This window comes from Zingiber officinale, chromosome 7B, assembly GCF_018446385.1.
Source record: "Zingiber officinale cultivar Zhangliang chromosome 7B, Zo_v1.1, whole genome shotgun sequence".
NCBI lineage: Eukaryota > Viridiplantae > Streptophyta > Magnoliopsida > Zingiberales > Zingiberaceae > Zingiber > Zingiber officinale.
Genome location: NC_055999.1, coordinates 79,243,493 through 79,254,062, shown reverse-complemented (window position 1 = coordinate 79,254,062; position 10,570 = coordinate 79,243,493). Strand labels below are relative to the sequence as shown.

The 10,570-nt window shown below is 38.7% G+C and overlaps 1 pseudogene; it reads right to left on the bottom strand.

The window, feature by feature from the left end:
* Positions 1-367: 367 nt before the first annotated feature.
* Positions 368-5,528, bottom strand: LOC122004467 (annotated as a pseudogene).
* Between the last annotated feature and the right edge of the window lie 5,042 nt (positions 5,529-10,570).

Sequence of the window (10,570 nt, the reverse complement as noted above, 5' to 3'; positions counted from 1 at the left end):
TACCGAGATCAAGAATAAACAGCTGCTGCTCTCTTCAATGCTGCTCCAACAACCGACGAACAAATTCCTAATTCCTTATTGTCAGTATATTTTATTTTTTCAGTACTTGTAATTGCTTACTTATAAAAGATTTCCAAACTACTAGTAATTGCCCACCGAAAGCAATCAACGATCGCGGACTCTGGAGTAGGAGTCGTCATAGGCTCCGACCAAGTAAAATAAATTGTGTTAGCATTGCTCTTGTTCTCCTTCTTTATTCCGCTGTGTATTCTGTTTGTCTTACGAAATGAACAAATTAACCACGAGTGTTATTCACCCCCTCCTCCCTACCCCCTCTAGCATGTTATCGATCCTACAACATGTGCCCTCATACTTTAATGACTTGCTTTCTAGATGCATTCATGCCAACCACGGCCATTTTAATCTAGTAAAGGCCTTTGCTTTCTATTTCCACTCTCAAATGCCCTTCTTGGCTCGTCAAAGAAAAGCCCTTCTCTAAGTGATTCTCCTTCAAGAACACAAAGATCAAATAGCTCTGCATGTAAGTGACAGACAAAAGAACTAAGTTTTTCATGGGGTTAACAAGATAAATAAAGGTTATGCTTGGATGAGCAGAAATTAATGCCAATGCAGACACAGAGCGACCATTCCCGAAGCATTCCATGGAGACTTTGCAGTTGCAGCACCTTCACAAACTGGAATCCCGACATTTTTCCCAAGTATCTTATGCCAAGAGCTGAAAAAAGTGGACCATCCTTTAAATCAATGCCACCACGGTGTAGCACTGGTGCCATACCAGGTGCACCTTCATTTATCACCCGACTAGCATGGATCTTCTGCAGCAGTCTTGGCACCATTTGGAAGTGTGAGCAGGTCTTGGACAATCCCAAAGGGCATACTTCGGCCTCAAAAATGCAGAAGGTGGGAGTAGTATAGTCGGCAACACATCTGACATGGGAGAAAACATCTGGCTCATTTTGATCAGTAGAATTTCGCGCGGTTAACATAAAGCTCATGCGTTCCTGTTGCAAATTGTACTGCTGATAATCAAAGTGATTTGCCTTCTGGAGGCAAGTGACAGCAGCATTCTGTGGACCTCTAGGGAGGTTGCTTTTGTAGTGACCAGAATAAAGGTAGTCCTGCCTAGCTATTACATCCAGATGCACGTAGTACTCCTGCAAGGCTGCAAGAAGACAATTTCAAATTGTAGTTGTCAAAATCACCAAAGTTTGAACTTCTATTGAAATCAAACAAAGCAAACAGGATCATAAATTCTTACAAAAATATTGAGAACTCAGAAATGTAATGACAAGAATATGAAAAATAAACAACACCAAGAAGAATACCGGAATAAGAAAAGGCATCCAATTTAACTCTCAAGTGATACACCAATAAATAATAATAAATTAATAAGTGTTAATTAAGAAATAATCTTACAAAATTTTCTAAGATTTTTTAGAAACTTTTCAAGATTTAAACGAAATTCTTATGATAGGTTTAAGGAATCTATTAGGCATAGCGAAAGCTGGTTTGAAATATCATTTAAGTTAGGAATTGATTGATTTTATTTAACATAAGGTTATAAATCATTAGCCTAACTATATAAATTAAAACCCTAATTAATTCTTCTCCTATTCTTATTCGTCGATTCATTTCCTCTCCTGATCCACTCTTCACCACCGTCGTAGCTCCCTCGTAAACTCGTCACGCTGCCACCACCGGATCGTCGTCGTACCGCGGCTCCCCTTTCAGTGTGAGTCCGGCGCGGTGACGTTGTAGCCTCCACCTCACCATTTGTGTCATGCCCCTGAGGAGCCCCTGTCCGACAAACAAACAACATCTCCCCTATAATAGTGACAATATGAAATATGTATATAATGCCAGAAGACTACTCACAAGCTATAATCAACAACCCACATGGCTAGAACATACACTACCACATAGTTATATATACAGTTCACTTGACTGGAACAAAATGATCACAACCACGTAGTTATATAATAAACAAGTCACACGACTGTACTAAAAATACAACAGAAAACGAAAGGAAAACTCATAAATCAAGAACAACAAACTGCTAGCCGGCTAGATTTATACAACCACAACAAAACGACTACAAGACACCACATAGCAACACTCTAAAACAAAGTCGAGTTATACAATGCCAAGTCCATAAATCGTAATGCGAGTAAAATAGGAAACAAAACCAAAAATCATCCTCGGATGTGACGTGGGACCGACAGACATGATACTCCCAGTGACTCCACAATTATCTACCTGCTACTTGAGGAAAAAGACAATACACAAATATGGTGGTGAGTACAAGTCCCTCGGCTAGCAATAGACAAGATAGTGCATGGTCTAAATAAAACATGGAGATCAAAGTTTACAGTGTCAATAGGGAAATAAGAACATGATCATACTAACATAAACAATGCATCTAAACATAACTGGTGTAATGAATACACATACCCAATTCGGATCTAACGCATAAGACCATGATCACACATGACATAATAAACATACATACCCAATCGGGATCTAACACATAAGGTCAAAACCGTAAATGAAAAAATAAGTGCACATAACCATAAATGACATAATGAAGTGCACATATCTAATCTGAAAATCGACAGATATGGTATGATAATCATTAAACTCACCGGGGATCAACAACAGATCTGCTTGTAATGTCTGAGCAATATAACCGACAGCATATACATATATAATAAATGACATGTATAAAGTATGAAAACCATATGCAACAATCATAGCTTAAACAAATGAAAAATATCACAATCACATGTAGCTAGTATTTAATAGACATGTATGCAAATATATCTCCACAAGATGCACCGTGCATCATATACAAAAGCGCATGCATGCCACATGGTGTCACTCCCGCCCGTCCCTCAACCTGCCATGACCCCTATGTGACTGAGGGATCGGGATAATGACAATTGTACAACCCTCAAGCTAACACTACTCACGAGTAGCCAAGGCGACAATGCTCTAAGTAGTTATCTAACTACATAGTGATGGGGTCCCTGACTGCTCACAACGGCGAATATCACAACGCCGAATATCACAACGCCTAGTGACCGAGTGGCATGACAGGATAAACGATAACTGCTCCAGCTATCACTACCCATGAGTGGCCGGGTGTGCAGCAGTAAAAATGACTGACGACTCTCTCACGCTACAAGGGAGACAATGTTCATCAGCATACAATGCAATGATGAACATGATATAAATAATCATGATATCGATACAATCATCATCAATGCAACATCTCAATCATCATAAATACCTCCAATACAATGATTCATCTAATACCTATGTCTACAAGTATGGATAAATCCAACTAGTGGCACTAAACAATAAATACAATCAGTAGTCACATCAGACACGTACATACCATACACGTACGCACCCTACAACGTAGGTATAATCAACATGATACCTCTAATGTCAGACCAATCACATATGATCACCAATATGGGCGCAAAATTGACATGACTCCTCCAATAGTACACATCAGACATATATACACACAACCACATTGGTATAATCAACAAGAAATCTCTAATAGTCATACCAGACACGTATGCACACAACCACATAAGTATAGTCAACAAGAAACCTCCAATAGTCTTACCAGACATGTGTACACACACAACATGCAAATAGACAATCAACATGGTAACTCCTACAACACTTACCAATCATGTGCACACTCGACATCATATGTAAAATTAGCATGTTCACGTAATCAACAAGATATCTCCTACAGTAAATACTCTACATGTGTATACACAACAGAATATAGATATCAGAAGCCAAGACTATATATGAAATAACCAGATCATCTCTAAGGTCAAGCAGATAAATCTCAAGAAGGATAACAAAATGAATAGATTTAAGGTAAAACAATATAATCCATCAACCAATAACAATCATGCACTAAGTTCAAATAACTAAAGAGGCCAAGGAAGAAATAACCGCCTTTATATATAACACGTCTGAAAGAATCCCACTTCAAGACGCTCGTCCCAACTTCAAGTCCTGCGGTCACAAAATGTATTTAGCTAATTACATATGAAGCAAATAGCTAAATAAAATCTCCAATCTAATTAGAATAACTCTAACTATACATGATCTTTTATTATTATCTAATTAATGATTAACTTAAATTAATCCCAACTCCTTGATTGAATTAGGTCTAGTCCACACCAACCCTAATGATTCTCCAATTCATCTAATAATCTCATCATTAATCCTAATCTAATTCATCCCTATAATTAGATTATTTTTAGTGATAAATCATCCCTAATACTCACTTAGCACAATGGTAGTTGTCGGAGGCTCACGACCGAAGAAGTTCACAGCCCGAAATGGTTGCCGGAGCTGTGGATCACCTGCAAACAGTGATGGCTGGTGTTATGGATCTATTGTCTTCCAAATCAAATGCCCCAATCAGTAGTGTGCATAAACCAAATCATCGCATCGAGCTAGGGTTAGCCAATTTCCTCCAGTGTGGCAGCAAGAAGGCTCTGTGTAAGGCACTGCTAAGTCGGCGCTCGATTGATCAGGAAGGAGGAAAAAAGATGGTCGATCCAATCTCTCATGTCGGGGTGGCAACAGATCTGTTCCAACTCTGATAGGGGAAGAAGAGGAAGGTCGGCGACAATGGGTCGGAAGCTAGGGCACAGCCGAGCGGGTGACGACGACTATGGAAGTGACACATCACGATGGCAGTGGCAACGTCACTGGTGAGAGACCCAAGATCGCATGTGAAAAGAGAGACACAAGAAGAGTAGGCAGTGTGACACCGGCTGGAAAGCAAACCAATCTACTCGTGATCGAAGGGATGTTGACAGCAGCTCCCCCCTAACGACCAGAGACGTTGGGACGACGAGGACCATTACAGATCGCGAGAGGAGCTCGACGTCAGCGAGATCGGAAAAGAAAATCCGGCATCGACGAGATTGGGAGAGGAAAGCTCGCAGAGGAGATGAGAAGAGGAGGTGTCGGCGAGAACGGGGAAGAGGAAAGAATCAAGAGAAATTGAGGATGAAAGAACTAAACCTAGGTCTTCATATTAAACTTTATGTTAATGAAATTAATCAACTCCCACTTAAGAGATATTCCAAAGAGGCTTTCGCTAAGCCTAATCGATTCATCCCCTTAAACATCTCATACAGACTCCGTTTAAATCCCGAAAAAATTCTAAAAATTTCTAAAAAAAATCAATAAGGTTATTTCTGCAATAACACTTATTATTAAATTTGTCATATCTTACAATTTATCCAATGACCACGGTCAAATGCGGTCACTGCGGCCCGATGCAAGCGGCCAGACACTGCTAGTCATGGCCACCGGTGCTGGCCCACAGTCGCAGCCAACTCCGCGACTACTAGGGCCAGCCCTTGCGGTTAGCCACGACATTGTTTACCTTGTCGGCTGTTGCTCCGTAAGATGAGAACCATCGTCATCGGCCCATAGCCATCTACTGCATCCCATAGCATTGTCGAAGAAGTCAAAGGGTAACAAATTTGCCTTACTTAAGCTTTGTGTGAACTAATTAACCGATCCTATTACTGAGTGCAATTTGGAATTTAGTTGTTGGATTGGGCTGATTAAATTTGCTAATAATGTTGAGGAGGTTGATCGGTGAAATTTCATTACCCCGTGCCAACTGTAACAATAAGGTTTAAATTGAATCCGATGATATGTTTTGCTTGATTAATTAAACAATTAAATATGGTTAAAGAGTGGACTTAATTGAGTTAAGTACAGATGTATAGAATGATAGATGGAATGGTTGGATTGTTAGTTCATGTCTTGTTTGGATAATTGAAGTATGTTAAGAAGAGTTAACTAATTGGGTTGGCTTAATTTATAAGGAGAATAGCTGTGAAAAAAGTGTTGGATCATTAACTAGAATTAAAACATGATTTTCTAATTGGATTAGGATCAAGTTTAGCTATTTGATTAATGGTAGAACCTAGCTATAATATATATTCTGTGTTGTAGGATACTGATTTGAGACGAGCATTTCAACGTGAAGACATTCAGAACGATCTACATATCAGGTGGGTAGTTCCTGCTTGTCTTCTTTAGATCTTTACCTTAGTGCATGATTCTATTATTTGCCTTGATTGAGTAGTAGTTATTTTACCTTGATATCTACTCTATGTTATTTCTTGAGCTTGACCTTTTATTACTTGACCTTATATTTTGATCTATTTTAATATCTATGCAGTCTTCTTTACTTTTGTGCATGTATTGTTTGGGTATGTATGATATTACTAGACTATAATATAGTTACCAATTGATACTCGCGCATTTACATCACATTCTCATTATATACTTAGGTTTGTACTTATAAATATACACGTACTTATGCGAGTGTATATATGTCAACGAGACTATACCTACCTATACATAATAGACATCATATTTTAGCAGAGGGGTATAGTATTCACTGGGTTATCTCCTTAGGACCGACCCCCATGACTACTTAATTTCAAACCCATTGGTTTATGATATCCATGATGATACAAGGAAGTTAAATGAGATATTATAACTAGATGACTAAGATTTCCTTGATTGAAAATGTTACTATTACACTTGCTGTTGTGGTACTCAGATGCATGTTATTAGAATTGTTATTTATTGCATGTCTATGCATTTGAACTGCCCATTAGATCATATAGTGATATTGAGCTATCGCCTGTAGACCATAGCGGTTGTTTAAGTTTGTAACTATATGCTAGTGAGATCATATCATAGTGTAGCTATCAAAGTTTACTCTTAGAGGTGATTGTCACTGCTTACTTATCATTTTTGGCTTGTACACTTATACATCTTATTTACCCGCAGGACCATCCATGGTAGAGTGTTTCTCATGTAGTCAGTAGTTAAGGAGCTAGATTGCTATCTCATCCTGTCTGCCCATGGAACCATCCGTGGTAGAGCATTTCTCCCATGGGCACTATTTACTTATCCTGACTGCACACGGGACCATCTTTAGTAGAACGTTTCACCTACAATCAGTATTTGTTATATGCTTTCTATATATATTGGTCATGTATTTATTCGTGCAGGTTGGGATGGACTGCATGTACTCCCGATTTATTAGTTATACCTAGTTGAGCAGGTTAATGAGTGTTATATTATTGGTTATGCTTGTGGGTTAGTAGATGATTATATTGACACTCTTACTTTTTGTAGTAAGTATTTTACCTGAGACTGTATTTCCGTTGATCTCCTTTACATTATATTGATCATGCACTATCTGTCTTATATTCGCTGAGTATTTTTTGCTCACTACCCTTGCTTTCCCTTTTATTTATAGGTTAGTAGGTAAAGGATGTGTCATGTCATTCAAGGGTCCTCACTATACCACATCACACTCAAGATCATGCTTTCTATATTGTGTGTTGGTGCAAATTACACCACAATTAAACCTAAGTTTTGATGTTATCAAAGGTTCAAGTTAAGTCTTGTTGTGATCTAACAAGTTGACCAAGTGTGCAGGCTATTTACTCAACCGAGAAAGTCCTAGTTGGAGGCTAAGCAGGAAAGACTTAGCAGATCGTGGAAGCCAGGCAAAAAGACCAAGTGGGTCGAGAGGATTCGACACTTGGCAGAGAAACTCAATGGTTTGGAGGGTCGTAGATCGAGGGAAAGTCTTGGGTGGTTGATCCAATGCTAAGCGGTAAAGTCCAAACATGTTTAGAGGACCATGTTTGGCAGGTAGGTTGAGGTAAGCAACTGGAGGAGCGACAGTGAGGTCTTGTTCCTGAAGGGAACAACCAAAGGTCGTTGTTCCAACTAAAGAAATCAGGAAGGTTTCCAAGTTGAGATCAAGACAGTTCTACTATCTAATACTACTCATGCATCAAATATAATATTATTGTGCTAACCTCTGTTTTGCAGGATTATATGTCTAACATTGTTTTGCAAATCTGGCATGATCGATCGACCGAACATAGGGATCGGTCGATTGAACCAGGTTGACTCAAACCAGATCAGAACTGAACAGAACACAACTTCCGATCTAAGCTTGATCAGTCGATCGAACAAGATAATCGATCGACCGAACCCTGATGACTCAGCACAGATCAAATCGAGCTGAACCAAAGAAGGAAGACTGCCTGATTGGTCAACTGAACCAGGGGATCGGTTGACCGAACAATAAAGGCATTAATATCGCATTAATGAAGAATCTCGACGAACGGGGAAAGCTCACCATTCGGTCAACCGAACAATGGGATCAATCGACCGAACCATTAAACATCATTAAAGCCCGAGGATCGAATCTCAGTAAAGAAGGCAAGGAGCGGGTTCGGTCAACCGAACCTAGAGATCGGTTGACTAAACGTTGACCATTCCCATAAAAGTGAAGCTCGAGGTCCGAGGCTCAACAACGAATCTGTTTGAAGTTGATCTCTGAGCAAGCTGTTGTTCATACTACAACTACTCGTTTTCATAAGCAAGCTACTGCTCCAAGAAGTGGCGACAAGCTGCATCTCTAATCTTCTGTCAGTATATTTTTTTTAGCTTGTATTATACCTATTAACTTGTAAGATAGTAGGCTGTTACTATCTTCCTCATCTATTTGTACGCACTGCTTTTTTCCGAGGATTTCAGAAAGAAGAGTTATAGTGAATTGCCCAATGGTACTATTAAGGATCGCGGGTCATGGAGTAGGAGTCGACGTAGGCTCCAAACCAAGTAATCACTCGAGTCTTTTGTATTATTTTCCGCTGTCGCTTTGTTATTTGTTTTACGAGTCGTTACGAAAAGAAAAGAGTTTTTAAAAGAGCGATATTCACCCCCCCCCCCCCTCTGTTGCACTCTTTCGATCCTACATTGTCTTGTTGCTTTGTAATTGCATCTGGTTTTGTTCATGGATTCTAGTCTCATGGTGTATTTGAATTCAGTAGTGATATTTGTTGTGTTGTGTTAAGTCGTGCTAGCACGCAATCACTTTTAGTTTTCATGTTGTGAGTGGATTGTGTAAATCTCTCTATTGTGTAGTTTGTTATTTTACATCTTCCGTTGTATATATGTTTTGGATTTATAGACTTATATCATATTGTATCAAATATTGTCACAATGGGGTACCATCCATTCTATCGGACAAGTACACCTCCGGAGCATGACAAAAGAAGTGTTCATGAGATCAGATAAATTTCTAACATATCAATAGATTCAAATGCTAGTTAGAATATTTGTCATCTAAGCCAGTTCATATCATCAGAAAAGATCCTAAGATCCATATCACAATCTTAACAAACCATATAAAGATCCTAAGATCCATATCACAATCTTAACAAACCATACATGGACCGTCCTAATTAATACCAAATCATTCCTTTAGCTTCGTTTCTTGTCCAATAACACACATTACTTATGGAATAACTTCTACTCTTGTCATAAAATAGATAACAAATTTCGCAGAGCAAAGCCTGACTTTTAAAAAAAAGTGTTGGTGGAACATGATCTAACCATGTTGTAACAAACATTTGCATAGATGCCTACAGTTATCCAAGTAGGACTTTGGATTATCCTAGTGATAAGAGGCATGCTCTGTCAACATGCTCACTTCTGGGTATTCTATCTGAAGGAGCAGAAAGAAATTCAAACAAAACGAGGTCCAATCCTGTTTTAAAGAGTAAAAACACAAAGCATGTTGATCATTTCTAACTCCTCTCTTCTTTCAAATTTAGTAGAATAGGAACAAAAAAAAAGATGTTATAGAAAAAGACAAAAGAAAATTAGGGTAATATGGCGAGGCTAAGTCAATGTTCAAGAGAGGTGCTAATGGGTGCCTCCGGAGCTATGGTAAGAAGTGAGACAGACTCCCTAAACAACGAGGATTTAAATCTCACCCAGAGGAATTTGAAAAACTTGTGACATTCTGCTCTTCCCAATTTACTCTATCGGTAGAAAATTTCCGTAGGATGAGGTTAGGCACCTCCGGTATTAGTCAAAATTGAATATCTGGATTATTTAAAAAAAAAAAAATAAGAGAGGCGCTAATGGCTTTGTGTCCATGGGTCTCACACCGGCCTCCGACACATGATTGGCCAAGTGGATGGGCAAAATTGGTCATAAAGTCAAATACAAAACTCACAATCCTACTAAAATTAATCCTTGTACTAAAGAAATAAATTCCAAAACAATTCAAATTATACTTAGTCAACAGCCTAGCTAGCTAAAAGAGTTATTACTTGAGGAAAACAAATTAGAAAAGATTCATATCTTAGAATCATAGAATTCCGTATACTGATCATAATTTTTCCATCATTATATTTAGCTCAAACAACAACTATATATATTCCTTTCCAGGACATGTCAATGGGTAATGTGTCACGTTGAAAATTATGCCAAAATTGTTCCTTTGATTTACCAACATGAATTAATTGCTTCCCCACTTCTTTCTTTCTAAGTTGTGACAGTGTGCTACATTGGTTGCATGTTTCTGACCACCAGACATATCTCTGCTAATAGGACCAACTGAAGATTTCTCTTCACCTGATGGCATTGCAACTCGAGA